This window comes from Papaver somniferum, chromosome 2, assembly GCF_003573695.1.
Source record: "Papaver somniferum cultivar HN1 chromosome 2, ASM357369v1, whole genome shotgun sequence".
Classification (NCBI taxonomy): domain Eukaryota; kingdom Viridiplantae; phylum Streptophyta; class Magnoliopsida; order Ranunculales; family Papaveraceae; genus Papaver; species Papaver somniferum.
The window spans coordinates 50211521-50226179 of NC_039359.1; the positions used below are offsets into that span (position 1 = coordinate 50211521).

General features: G+C 35.1%; 1 long non-coding RNA gene across 4 annotated transcripts; it reads left to right on the plus strand.

The window, feature by feature from the left end:
- Positions 1–3272: 3272 nt before the first annotated feature.
- On the plus strand, positions 3273–6220 carry LOC113347603. Of its 4 annotated transcripts, XR_003359129.1 has the most exons (6): positions 3273–3497; positions 3944–4111; positions 4363–4452; positions 4591–5325; positions 5579–5631; positions 5733–6220. It is a non-coding gene; the product is annotated as an uncharacterized LOC113347603 (long non-coding RNA). The 4 variants fall into 4 exon arrangements; XR_003359130.1 differs by lacking the exons at positions 5579–5631; positions 5733–6220 and having other exon boundaries at positions 3278–3497; positions 4591–4822; positions 4975–5531; XR_003359131.1 differs by lacking the exons at positions 5579–5631; positions 5733–6220 and having other exon boundaries at positions 3278–3497; positions 4591–4822; positions 5011–5531.
- Positions 6221–14659: the final 8439 nt, after the last annotated feature.

Sequence of the window (14659 nt, forward strand, 5' to 3'; positions counted from 1 at the left end):
AAATGTATTTCCGATTTAGTGTGCGCGGGGCTTCGCCCCGCCTTGTGGCCAGGTATTTTCAATTTGTTGTGGTGGGGCGAATACATTGAATAGGTGGAGAAAAGATAAGAAATATGTGAAAACTTTATTAAATTTTTTCCTTTATTTTTGCAGATATTTTTTTTTCCTTTCATTTTCGCATAAAATATGTGTCTTTCTTTTTTTTCCAAACACGTTAAGTTAAGTTTTCTTTTTCCTTTTGAATTTGCAATTATGAAACCAATTACTATATGTCACCAAGTGTCTACACCAAAACACTCGTTTCACAAAATTCCAAAAAAAACCTATTTCGGTCAATAGGAAGCGACGGTTTCCTCTTCGTTCAACATGAGATCTTTATTTATCTAGATATGCGTTCCCGTGTCGTGCACCAGACATTTTGTTCTTTTTTCTTTTGACTTGGTGTGCGCGGGGCTCCGTCCCGTGGCGATACATTTTGATTTGGTGTATGCATGGTTTCTCTCCGCCCCGTGTCGATGCTTTTTTTATTTGTTTGGCGGGATAAATATATTAAATAGGTGGGGAAACACAGGAAATATGTGCGGATGTTATTCATTTTTTTCTTTCATTTTCGTCGGAGTTTTGTGTTAAATATGTTTTTCTTCCTTTATTTATTAATTTTGGAAAAAAAATGTCTTAATATAATTACGAATTCAATTTAAACTTTCATAAAATTCCAAACACGATAAGTTAAGTTTTTCTTTTGAGTTTATAATTTTAAACCAATCATACATTTCCAAATATCGACATCAAAATTTCTATTTTACAAAAGCCAAAAAAGAACTTATCCCGTCAGAAACTTAAAAAGATCCCATAAAATAATTACGTGGCACAACCGACGGTTCCAAGATTACGTATATAGTTCAGCCCCTAGTAGTAGGCTACATGGTACGGGAGTGTCCTATCAATTGCTGCTTTAAAGGGATCGTGTAATATTTATGGAAATCTGCAACATATGGTATGCATTAGAAAATTTGTACGTATGGAAATCTAATTATATATCCGAAAATTCTATGTTGACCGTTTTTTTACACTGCAACTTTCACAGAGTGAAACATAAAAATGGCCCTCCTATAAATCCCTAGGTGGTAGGTCCCAAGGGCATGTTTTACTCAGTACATCTCACGGTGTAAAAAACACGGTGAACGTAGAGCTGCTGAATTATATCAGGACTGACTCGAGCCTATCGATCAATATTTTGTTGGTGAGGTAAAATCAATCGAGGTTGCATCTTAAATTTATTTTGAAAGTAATATTTGGCGTTAAAGTTAGCCGTTTTTAATTAGGAAATGAAGTTAAACAGAAAATTTAATTATATTAGCAAACTTAGTCACTAAAAGTCTAAGGTATTTAAAATATTTCTTTAATATAAACTGTATCTGAAGTTACTTCCCACAATGGAGCTTTTGGGTAACAGGTTGATAGCCATATTCAATGATCATGATCAGACGTCTATATAGAACATATAACGAATCTATCATGTCGTACCTAATGTAAACGTGTCTCAAATTCATGTGGTACCTACACGTTTAAGTAAAGCTGATTATTTAATCCATACAATAAACCTGTTATGGTTCCACAATCAACACTAATTGTTTGATAGAACACTAGGATTTCCGATGATGACAGCATTGCATTTAGCGCAGAATGACTGATAAATTTTAGAGTTGTTCTAGGTCTCTTTGTGCATAGTTTTTTTGTGGCATTCACTGCAAGTGATAACATCCCTTGCTCTAAACCATCCCAACTAAAGATAAGAGTTAATATCGACTCAAAAATTAAATGCATGGTGTACCCATAATTGCAGACCATCATCACCTGCGTCATGAGAACTTGAAGGATGATTTGAATTGGCAGCTTCTTTGAATAAAATTTCTTCGTAAGCCCTTAATGTTTGCAAGGAAAGGCTCTGCCATGTTCCAAGGTGTGCGCATAGATGCAGATCAAAATTACGTGGAAAAAATAAAATAAAATAAAATAATTGATGAGAGAAGTCTGAGGAATACCAATATGATCGACCCAATACAACTCACAAATATCAAATTTATCTAAACATAACTCAAAATATGATCGACCAAATGAAATACGCAGAAGCTCCAAGTTGCTTCCCCTCCTCCTTTTTTTTTGATCAATACCAACGGCACATCCTTGGGCAGTAAGCATAAATAATTTTATGGTGGGTTTGGATGCAGAATTTTAAAGGTGGGATTTATGGGTCCAGAGGATTTGGTGGAATTGTGTTTCCTTTGGTACGTTTGGTTCCTCAAATCCCCTGGAAACAGGTTTCCTACGGGAATCACTTTTCCAGCAAATCCTCCATATGGAGTCCGACCCCTCCCCCCTAAAATTTGCTGGAAAACTTATCAAGGGATTTGTGGACCCACATTTTTAATCCTAAAATACCATATATATATATACAATTTTATTAATCCTAATACCAAACATACATGGACTTTCAAACAAGAAAACTCCATAAATCCTAGTTATTTTGACTGTGTTACCAAACACGCGAGGGATTAGCATGAATCCAGGAATTTACAATCCCACAGGATTATAAATTTCCCGGAATCATGAATTTTGCAACCAAACCCACCATTAGGTGGAAAAACTCAATAATTAATTAGCTAGCAGTGGATTGGATTTGAGATACTTAGATCCATCGCACCTGGGATTTTGTTCTATTTAAGAATTTAATTGTCAATGTCAGGGTGATATAACTCAGCTACGGAGATATAATTAAAAATAAAATAAAAAGATACATTTTTCGGTCTGTCTCCCTATCTTTCCAAGCATGCCTCAAAAATCAAAATTATATCAGCATTAAGCACAGATGCTAAAAAGAAAAAAAGATCAACATAAGAAAAAAAATATAATTCTAGAGTTTCCATGTTTACCTCCTCCTTCTTCTATTACTTTCAATTGCCCTTTTTTTCTCAACTCCAGGATACAAAACTGTATTTATAGCTGTGTTAACTTTTTGCTTTCAGAAAAGGAAATCGGTAATAATTTAGGAAACCAAATTGTAATAAATTAACAAGGTAATAATCATTTTTATAAAAAGATACCAGGTTAGTGTCCATGATAGCCAGCGCTATCAGACAGACGACGTTTAATGGGGACCCTATCCAACGGTCAAGATTCTCTAGCTGGAGTTTTCCAATGGATGGCTAAGAAGTTACGGGTATTTTTATTTTTTTCGGAGAATTACCTGTATAGTCGGTGACTCTAAAACATTGCAATTTCTATTTCTATTTTTTTTCTTTTCAGAAAACACCTCTCTCTATCCCTCTTCCTCTCTGAAAACACTTCGACCAAATTGAATTTCGAACCTTAAAGCATGCAAATCCTAATATTCACACTGACTGATTTCAATTTCTGCTATTTCTTTCTTTTCCCTAATATTCACACGGCATCAACAAATCAAGATATGCAAGAGCATCATCTTTGAATGCGATTAGGTACATTTTCTTACTTCCTCATTCTGAGATTTTCTATCTATCTGCAAGATATAGATTCCTCATAGGTTTGAGCATGAAGATGTGTATTTTATTTATTTATTTTGTCATTACGAAGCATTACAATTACTTCCGCAGTATGTAATTCAAGGGATCAGACGTTGTCTCTATTTTTTCTATTGATTTCATCTGGATTTTGGGTTCAATTAGCGTTTGTTTTTGTCGAAGTCGAGATTGGTTTTAAATTTTGTTTTAAAAAGAAGTCTTAATTGCTTTTACAGGTTTAGAGTAAACTTTTTGATAGCAGATTCTTTTTTTTTCTCTTCTAAATACGACATAGGTTGCGGTTTCCCAGATTGCTGCTATCATTGGTTAGCTGGACATCAAAAATTATGATAAGGAAGCTTATTATTACTAATGGAATTTGATTTATTTTGCCCCATTGACAGAGGTGGTGTACATCGGTTGGACAGAGTGGCTGGTGTCGATATACATACAAATCCCTGTTGCTCGGTGTCTCATCTTTGGTCTTCATGTACTTGGAGGCAATTAAGTGGACGACCACGCTGTGATATCCCGAATGATATAGCCAGCAAGTACTACATTTCCCATGTAAGGTGAGTCTTATTATCTGCTTTAAGTCTCTGCCCCTGCACCTAATAAGAAATACTAATAATCTTGTTTGTCTCAATAAGAGCATATTATTGGACCGATTTGTGTCAACTTTGAGATTTCGCATTAGATTATACTTATTTGATATGTTAATATCATCATTAGTTTTTACATCGTGACCAAACTGCTTTTAGAATTTTAGACTGTCTTAACATAATTCAATTGTTTGATTTTTGTATCATTTTAATTTTTAAAGGTCGATAGATTGGTCGGAAAATGTTGTAGAATAAACCGATTGGCAAAGACACGAAGAAGCTATCTAATAATACAAGTTGAGGTCACCCAGGTAATATAAATCTCAATCAGCTTAGTAGATATGTGAGAATTAGATAAATTGGTTACACCTTTAATGTCTACGGTTTGTAAAATTAATTTATAATATCCGATAAAATTGTTGTTGATTGTGCGCTATTTTTTTGTTCAGATTTAAATTCCGGAGGAAGAAGAAGTTGAAGCATGATGATTTATCTAGACGCTGTATAAGATGAGAAGAAAAACCGAGCAAAAGAAATAGAAGAAAACCTAACCCCTCATCTTTTTGCCTCTTCTTTGATTTTAGATCAGTTTATTGCATCAATTCACGATGAAAAATTATTAAGGAAATTGAATGGGGGTTGTCATATTGATATTGTGGCCTTCATTGTCTCTTCCAGCAGGTAAATTAACCTACCATTAATACACTTTTTAATCACTCACTTTCTTGGTGATTATATTTATCAAATGTTGATTTTTCAATATGATTTTGATTTTGAGTGCCTTGAATTCATTATGGTTTACATTCTATGAACTCACTCACTCACTCACTCAGTGAGTGTTCAATTTTGGGTGCTTCATTTCTTGGCAGTCATAACTATATTATGGGGAGCAATCGGATCCGCTGTGATTAATTGGGACATGATCTATCTCATATTTGACGGAATTCTTACGACCAAGAAACTGATGGCGGTGTGATAATTTGAGAGTTGGGATATGATCCATCTCACCTTTGTAGGAATTCTCACGAACAAGAAACTGATGGTTGTATCAGATGCAGAACAACTCAAATCACCCGAGAAATAGAAGACCAAAAAGAACACAGATGGCGTAGCACTACCATGAGCAATTGTCAGATTTCCATTCACATAAACCAACTTTAGACTAAGTTGGTCAAAGCATTGAGGTGTGTAGTTTGAATTTGAAACTGAAGTTAAGTTCTTTTTTTGAAACTGTGTATAATGTTTTAATTTTCCTCCACTAATTACTATTGTTGTTCATAGATGTCTTGAATTTGTGTTTATTAAAATTTGATTGATTGATCTTAAACACGTCGATAATGTAGAGTGAGTGGGTAGTTTTAGGAGAATAATACTGATTGAGATTTTGATACTTTTTTTTTTTTGGGATAACATTTGTTCTTCTACAATCGCATCCAGGAGTTATAGATTAGGGAATTAAAGGCCACTACACAAATTATAAGATAACCAAGGTGAGTCCGGCATTGAAGATCACTTACTATCTGTAATTGGCAAAATATTTTTGAAAGAGTAAAAGAGCATCATCGAGATAATCTAATTGGGATGATTTCAGGGGCTACTTACTGAAGATGAAAGCGTTGCTCACTGAGATTGCTAAGGTAAACTTGCTGATTTCTGCTCATGGCCAGACGAGATTCATGTCCAATACCGCTTGAGCAGATAACTGCCCTTTGTTACACGCCAGATTTCATAGCAGATATGAATACTGCCACTACAAAACAAGTAGCTTCCAGGGACGACTGTTTTGAAAAAACCGTCCCAAAAGAAGGATATTTGGGACGGTGATGGCCTGACCGTCCCTAATAGTCATAGAATATTTAAATCAAGACTAAAATATGTCCGTCCCAAAAAGAAAACATGGCCAAATAGTATTAGTGACGGTGGAACAGGGGACGGTACATAAACCGTCCCTAATACATTTTGGGACGGTTTTTTGTCCTCCTGGGACGTTTTTTGGCCGTCCCAAGAAGCCTTCTGTTTTGTTGTATGCTGTAGATTTTTTCTTTTTCCTGTGTTGCTTAATTTATTATTTTTTGCTTACTTGCTCTTGATGAGTTTTTTTTCCTCCGCACGAGATTCCATGGCTCGGGAGGAAATAAAAATAGGTGTTGATTTTTTGTTTTACTTTTTTCGACTGTTGTGCGTGAACTGGAAGGAAATATTCTGCCAGTGTTTCAAAGGATAGGGTATGGTTTTCTCTACTACTTATGTTTTGTTAAATTTGAAGTGCTTGGAAACATTGATCAATGTTCCTAAAGACATTTAAAATAAGTATTGGAGTATGTGATGCTAACATGATTCCTATTAGGATAATATTATTGAAATCAATGCTCTTCATTGTAGAAACTAAATCAAGTATTCTTGATTCTAAGTTATAGTTATGTGTGTTTATTGGGTCATTGAGATCATTTAGTTGGTATAAAGATTATGAAACGCTAATAAAATTCCTTCCAGTTCACGAACTCGATGATGAATTCATACTATTTTCTTTGTAGTTGCGTGTTCTAGTCTTGCCCGATTGTATCGTCTGAGTACTATCTTCTCTAAGATTTGTTCGAGACTTAATCTCCGATAGACAAGATAAGAAGTAATCACAAACACCTTCATTTCATCGTTTGTGATTGCATAATATCTAGTTTCGCTTCCATACTATTAGATTATTGTGAGGTGGTTGATAATACTAGGCTATTCTTCGGGAATATAAGTCTGGTTTATCAATTGGTTTCACCTTGATTTATCAAAAGACGGAACAAAACTCATAGGTATTTCTGTAGGAGACAAATTTATCTATTCCAATATACTTTTCTGTGTGGGACAGATTTGTTTATCAAGTCTTCGACTTTGGTTCGTAGCAACTCTTAGTTGAGGGTGAGATCAACTAAGGGAATCAAGTGTGTAGTATCCTGCTGGGATCAGAGACGTAAGGACCACAACTGTACCTTGAATCAATGTGAGATTGATTAGGGTTCAACTATAGTCCAGTCCGAAGTTCATTGGTAGTAGGCTAGTGTGTGTAGCGTCTTAATACAGTGTGGTGTTCAAAGCTGTACTAGGTCCCGGGGTTTTTCTGCATTTGCGGTGATCCTCGTTAACAAAATTATGGTGTCTGTGTTATTTTTTTTCTCCCGCATTATATTTCGTTATACAATTGAAATATCATAGGTTGTGCGTTGAATCGATCAATTGGAAAATCTAACCTTTTGTTGTTGATTGAAATTGATTGATCCTTGAACATTGGTTTTTGGTACCGTTCAAATTACTTCTCTAATATTCAATCGGGCTCGCAAATTTCTATTTTCTGATTGCAGATTGAATAAAGAGATAGAGATATAAACTCTTGTATATACTTTTTTGTAGATTGAGTATGACTGTCTAAGTGATTCTCTAGAAAGTATGTTTCAGTAAGTCCTCTCAGATTTCCAAACAAATTGTTGGGTGTGGTTGTTAGACCCCACATTTTCAGTTTCTGTGAGACAGCTATTGTCATCTTCTAAGAATGTTTCAATGATTGGAATGAGAGTTTAGAACACTTAACCATAATTGGATTATAAGCATAGTATGTGTACTCGCATATGTGTTGATCCAAGACCGGTGTAGTATGCATACCCGTATGACTAGCGAGGTCCGGTAAAGTCCGGGAACTAGAGTATGCGTACCTGTACGCGTACTGGCGAAGTCAGTTGAAGTACGTACCTGTACACGAAATGGTTTCAACTGAAGTTTGGATGTGTATTGAAGTATGCGTACCCGTTTGCATACTGGAGAACACAGTCCAAGTATGGCTACTTAAGTATGCGTACCCGTTTGCATACTTGAGTGGGTTATGTTCTAGAATCGGTTGTGTCATGAACTAATACATTTATATAATAAGGAATGCAATCTTTTGCAAACCGTGGATATAATGTTCATGAATTGATTCGATTGAATCAAACCGATTTTGCTTCAATTGTGTCTTATATACTTCTATAAGAATATAAACAATTGAACTACTCTATAAACTAGTTTAATTTGAGTCATTTGAACTAGTTGTGGTTAAGATGAATAAGGTTGTGTCTTACATACTTCGGTTAACTATTGTTGATCCAACATCGATGTGTTCTTTAGCTTTACTAATAGCATCCTTGCACTCGTCTGGTTTCATTTATGATGCAAGTTTGGAAGGCGAAGCGAAGTATGGAGTTTTTAAATTCACTGAACCAGCTGACAGCTTCCGCCTGAATAAAACAAAATGCAATTCTTAAAACGTTGCGAAGAACACAAACTGGTATAAATAAGTGCATATGTGATTGTAAATCTTACACTCACGGCTCAATCCTCAATGTTAACTACTTTAGATGCCATATTTTCCAGTTTATTAACTCCATCATTGTAAGCTTCCATTCTCAGTGAACTGCAAAAGTTTTCTGGTCGATTGACAGTTTATGTGAATCCAAATTAACAACCCAGTAAAATAATTCTAAACCATTTCTCTATTTGTGTGCGTCATCCTAGACAATTTACATCCTCATAGAGGTCTAAACAATGTGTGGAAGGTTTCTGTCATCTTTAGGCACAATACAAAACTAAAGTTACTTGTATCATAAGAAAAATATCCTACCAATCGGTTTGCATATAATAGAACTATGGAACAACTTGAAGAGTCATGTTACGTACAATATAAGAGATGCTCAAACCAAGTGATGCGACAAAACTATTTACTGCAGAAGGGCTCGAGAAGTTCATTAAGAAGTTGAGGAGACCATTCTTCCATTAATTTCTTTTCAATCTCCATCGGGTTCTGATCAGCAATCTTTTCTGTCTTAGTCCTTATCATGTAGTCTAAGCTGGTGATGGAGTTCTCTTTTGATGTGGTCTAAGATGGCTGAGCTCCAACGTAACTATAACTTTATAACGTTCCTATAAACACAACATATAATATACTGCATTATTAATGATTCCATTTAAACATGTGACTGAGTAAGGGATCAGAACGAATGCTTACAACTTCCATATATCTATACCCTGCAAAACGGTAGAACGAGTTATTACTCAAGTGAAAATCTGGCTGGATGGTAGTTATTTCTTACCTCTCGAACCACTCTGCTAAGCCTCCTTTGTTGGTTGGGGGTCTCCTTAACAGTTTAACCCCCTCTCTTTTCCATAAAGAAAAAAAAAGAATCTTTATTTTCGTGGAAGTGTTCATGAATGTTTTAAACATCTTAAGTTTACTGACTTCATCCACGACTGGGGGATTTTTAATTAAGAACACCAACCGAAATCAACTTGTAATAGGAGAAATGACTCGGTAATCCATTGTTGTACTTCCCAAACATGTTTTCAGATGTGTAAGCGGTTTAGAAAAAAAAAACAGATGCGATAACTGTAACTACTGGAAATCCAGACACATGACCTGGCACTAATGATGGAGAAGCAACGATATTTGGCGAAAAAAACTCTGCTTCTCAATTTTGAGAAAAACCTACACCTATGTTAGGCCGTGGTACCAATTCATTTTTTCGATCTCTTCTCTTTTTTATACTATTCTCCGCTCTTTTCACTAAGTTGTTCATATTGTGTTAGAATTTTTTGATTTTGAATAGTTTTAGAAGAAGAAAATGATAGTGGTGTGACTGAAAATAAAATTAGTAGAACGAATTTATAGTGATGTAATTCGACCATTGGAAATATAGGCGTTAGAGAGTCGACCGTTAGCAACTTTGTATCTAATGCCCGTGTTGGGTCATCCAACGCCAACGGTTGTGTTGTCAACGCGTGCGTTGGTTCTTCCAACGTCAGTGTCTGTCTCATGATCGCGCGCCTGATGATCCAACGCCCTATGCTTTATCATAATGGAAAGCCCAGTTTAACCATCCATGTGGCTCAACAAAAGTTTTCATTTGGCCATAGGAATTGCCCTAACATTTCAGAAGTTGGAGGAAACTGTAAAAGGAAATAGACTAGGTATGATCTTGTCACTTAAACAAAGGTTAGTTTGCAAATTAGGCAGGCACCGTAACACGAAAACTATAACATGAAAATAACAGAAGATAAAGATTGATGATGTATGTTTAATGATTATCACACATTATTGTTTGCTAATTATAGCACGTGGGTCTTCTTTAACTATACACTAGTACACAAGATAAAAGAAAAAAAGGAAATATTGATAAACTGTCCCATTCTCAATTTCGGTTTAATAAATTGCCTCTGTTTTTTTCAATTTTTCAAAACGATCCCCACCGTTAACTTTTTTATCCAATTTTTTACTTATTTACCCTTTACTTGTCATGTTTATCTTCTACTTCATTTTTTCAGGTTCGTCGAGCTCGGTTCATAAATTTAGGGTTCGGGGTTCAGGGTTAGGGGTTTAAGGTTCAGGGTTCAAAGTTCATGGTTCTGGATTCATGGTTCACGATATAGTTGAGGGTTTAGGATTAGGGGTTTAGGGTTCATAGTTCAGGCTTCGTTGTTCATGGTTCAGGGTTCATGGTTCACGATATAGTTGAGGGTTAGGGGTTTAGGGTTCATGGTTCATGGTTAGGCTTCATAGTTCACGACATAGTGATAATTGTCACCTTGCATTTAACGGGATGGAAAGCGTTATTTGAAAAAAAAAAGGGCAGTTTAGAAAAGTGCAAAAAAGTAGGGACACTTTTTTTACCCTAATTCAAAACTTTATCACTTTATCAAAATTCCCAAAATAAAATAAAATAAAATACCCAAGTTTTTATCTTGGATTTGGTAATGTTTCCTTGAAATAGTAAGTTTATGGAAAATTAACATTTATCAATCAAACATAAATTCCGGGTTTACCCTTATTCGGAAAGAATTTGAGTCTTGGTGGAGTCCACCACTTGATGAGATTTTCTCTCTCATACAAAATCCATATTAAGGTTATCATTTCTTTCTTTAATCATTGAAAAACTAAATGGCAATCCAAATTTTTTGCCAACGCAAGAAAAACCTTAATTTTGTAGTTCCTTCGACATTAATAGTAAGCTCACGGTGTTTGCACCTTGTTGAATTTGGATGTTATATAAAAAAGTATTTTCAACTCTTATTTGAGTTTAACAAAATGGAAGAGAAAAAAAACTAAAGTAACAATAAACAACAAAAGTATTTGTATTGGGCTAAATAAATCTTATTTTTTCCAAGAATTTAAAAAATTGGAGAAAACTGTAATATGTATTACATTAGTATATTTTACTTGCAAGATTCTCATAATTCGCGGAACTACTCAGAAATTAGAATAACATCTGGATTTCCTAAGCAAAAAAATAAAATGCTTAAATAAGAATAATTGATTAATTCGTAGTTCTATGTATCCGTTCTATGGGTTTTTGGTTATTATTTTATATGTCGGTTGGTTTAGATGTTTTTAATTTGTAAATTTTTTCCTAATGATCTGAAATTTATTTATTTATTAAATTATAAAAAGTGTCTATAATAATGAGCATCTAAACGGTAGCCAACGGGTTTGGATAATGAAATTTAGTCATAAAGCATTTAGACTATATGATAGAGTAATTAAGTACAACACAATTAAACAAAAGATGATTTATAAAATTTGAGAGATTTAAGGCAATTGTTTTCTATACCATGTGGATGTATTTAAATCTTTGAGAAGCATATGTGGTTTTAGATTTTTGTGTATTAGGCGATGGATGTAGACTGATAAGTACATAATTTCCTATATTTTGGTATCAATTCTAAGCTAGCATTTGCTATCTTTTTATATATTATTATGACGCCCCAACTACTAAACTTGCTTAGCAATATATATTTACCATCTAGATGGGAACATTAACTTCATATTATCAGTTCTAAGAACCATAATTACATAAAACAATTTCCAAAGCAATCCCACATTTCTATGGTGTTATATAAGTGAAAATCTCTCGAGTGATATGTATATAATTATGTGTTGTTTTACATATTAGCATAACTGTACATACTTAAAGATACACAATCATCTTCAGTTCGCTAAAATCTTAAGTTACGAAAACGGATATCTTCACGTGCAACCATATCTACTGATCACAGAAACTGAAGTGGGAACAAGTGAGCACATCATCCCAAAGGGGTGCCCAATGGAAACATATAACTTTCAGGTAATCACTAACATGCTACACAGAACTAAAAGATAATGAAATTAAAAAAGAACAATAGAAGAAAACAGATAACACGGTTTACACACAACACGAAGCAGAAGATTGCTTCAACTCTTTTCCCCAGATATTGCGTCCATCGTGGAAATATCCATAAAAGATCCACCATCGGATAGATCCACGATAATTGAAATAAACAACCTAAACATATGTTATCCTAACCTCGTCTCACTCAATTGAGAAGAAGATGCCAGGAATAATTCAGTCTCAAATGATAGCATGAATCCAGGTACCGTAAGATATTATCGTGGAATGCGTACACCTCATAGATCCCAATGCCACCATCTAAGTCTAGAACATAATAAGGTTTTGATTACTATGATCTAACCCCGCACATCAGGTTCACAAAAGGCCCAAATCATTATTCATGGACCAAAGTCTCCAAATAATGACCATTTCCAGTCATGAACCTAGAATTTCTTCCTCAGTCAAGGTCATAGTAACCCAGTCATACTAGTAAGACTGAACAATCAAGTATGATATGCATATGAGTGAATTCCCCAAATTAAATAGTATATATACTATCGAAACGGATGAGTTACCGCCCTTCTAAAGTAATATTACATAGGGATGAGTTACCGTCCTTCTATATTAATAAGCAAGAAAGTAAGTAATATTGCAAACTTATGAGTTACTTCCCTTCTAAGTAATATTGCGAAAGAATGAGTTACTGCCCTTCTAAGTAATATTGCAAACGGATGACTTACCGCCCTTCTAAAACTTAGCAAGAAGCCATGGGGAATCACAGACAGTCCTCGCAGGGAACCACATAATGCATATCACACAACATATTCATTCAATTACAAACATCATGTTCACCAAAAATAAGAACTCATCATGCTCGCAGATAAGGTAAACTCAATGATTACAAGAAGGTTACAGAGTTCCCACCTCTTTTGATGACAAATCCTCTCCTACCTTGAGATCCATAATCCACTGGTTCTATCTTTGAAATGATCGTTGTTAATGTTACCTAACTGTTAATCAAACAACCACTCTAAGAAATCAGCCAACAGGCTCGTATAAGGCTCGTAACAATGTCCATCTAACGGTTCTAAGCCCATATATGGTTTTACATCTTATCATTCTATACATGTAGTAAGGATTTACTAATCCAATTTGGTTGGTTCTATAACACATTTGATACATCTTGAAAAGATATACAACTTTGTATAAGGGACCAAAGGCTAATTCGGATCATACAGGGTCCAAACATCAAAATAGGAAAGCTAGCCCTAAGCCCAAGTACATCAAACTCGGCCCATTAACACAAAGCCTGGCCCAACTGGGTTTACTAACGGTCATTGGCGGTCAAATGGGTCAACTAGCAGTCACCGTCTAAGTCCAGGTTTAAGTCAAAGGTCAAGTCAATGTTCAACTAGTCAGGTCTCTGAGTCAAATCGGTCAAAAAGAATCAACTCAGTCAATTAGTCTGATTTAGGTGAGTCAGAAGAGTCGACTCAGTCAGATGTATGAGTCAGCTAAGCTGAAAGGGCTTGGCCAAAGCTTGCGCATAGGCCATAGGTTCTTGCACAGGACAAAAGGATTTTGTTGCACCATCATGGTGCAACACAAAATAAGCCTGCATCACACAGCTGAAACTCTAACCCTAATTCAATTTCAAACAGTTAATTGCAATAAAATTCTATTAGCAGATACAAGCTTTCCTCTAGAAATTGAACTCAACACAAAAAACCCAGCAGACCACATCCATTATATAAATTCCTAGAGTTCTGCCTAACTCCTAATTCCGAATTCGATCCATTCTACTCACTGCCAATCCCTGTTATCAACATCAACACTTAACAAAATATCATAATCTTCTTTCCCATTCAATCCAAAGTTCCGTACAATCATAACTAACCATTTCGCTTTACCCATGGCATCATCATTCAACCGTGCAATCCATTCAGCCGCCACTGTCGCAACAGTTGAACTTTCACTATTCTAAATGACCTACTTCAACTCCTAATTGAAACCAAGCAAATACTGCTTCCAACATCTGTTCCCTGTAACTCAACTTGAGTTCTTAAAACTCAATCCCTGTGTTATCTTAACCTAAACCAATTCCCGTGTAACTCACACATACGTATTTCAAAACTAAAGCTTCAAAGACCCGGCAGTCAAATGAATAACTTAATTAAGTTTATTGAAGACAATCAATTACCTCAATTCATCTTCACCTAGAATATTGATTTCTGCAGTTGAATTAGATTCCTCCTTGCCTTGTTTGGTTCAGTAATTCGTCTCAAGAACATCACCATCTCATCAGTTCAAAACAACAAACACTCAGCATCCTTCACCACTATCCTCTATCCTCAGTAAACTCTAG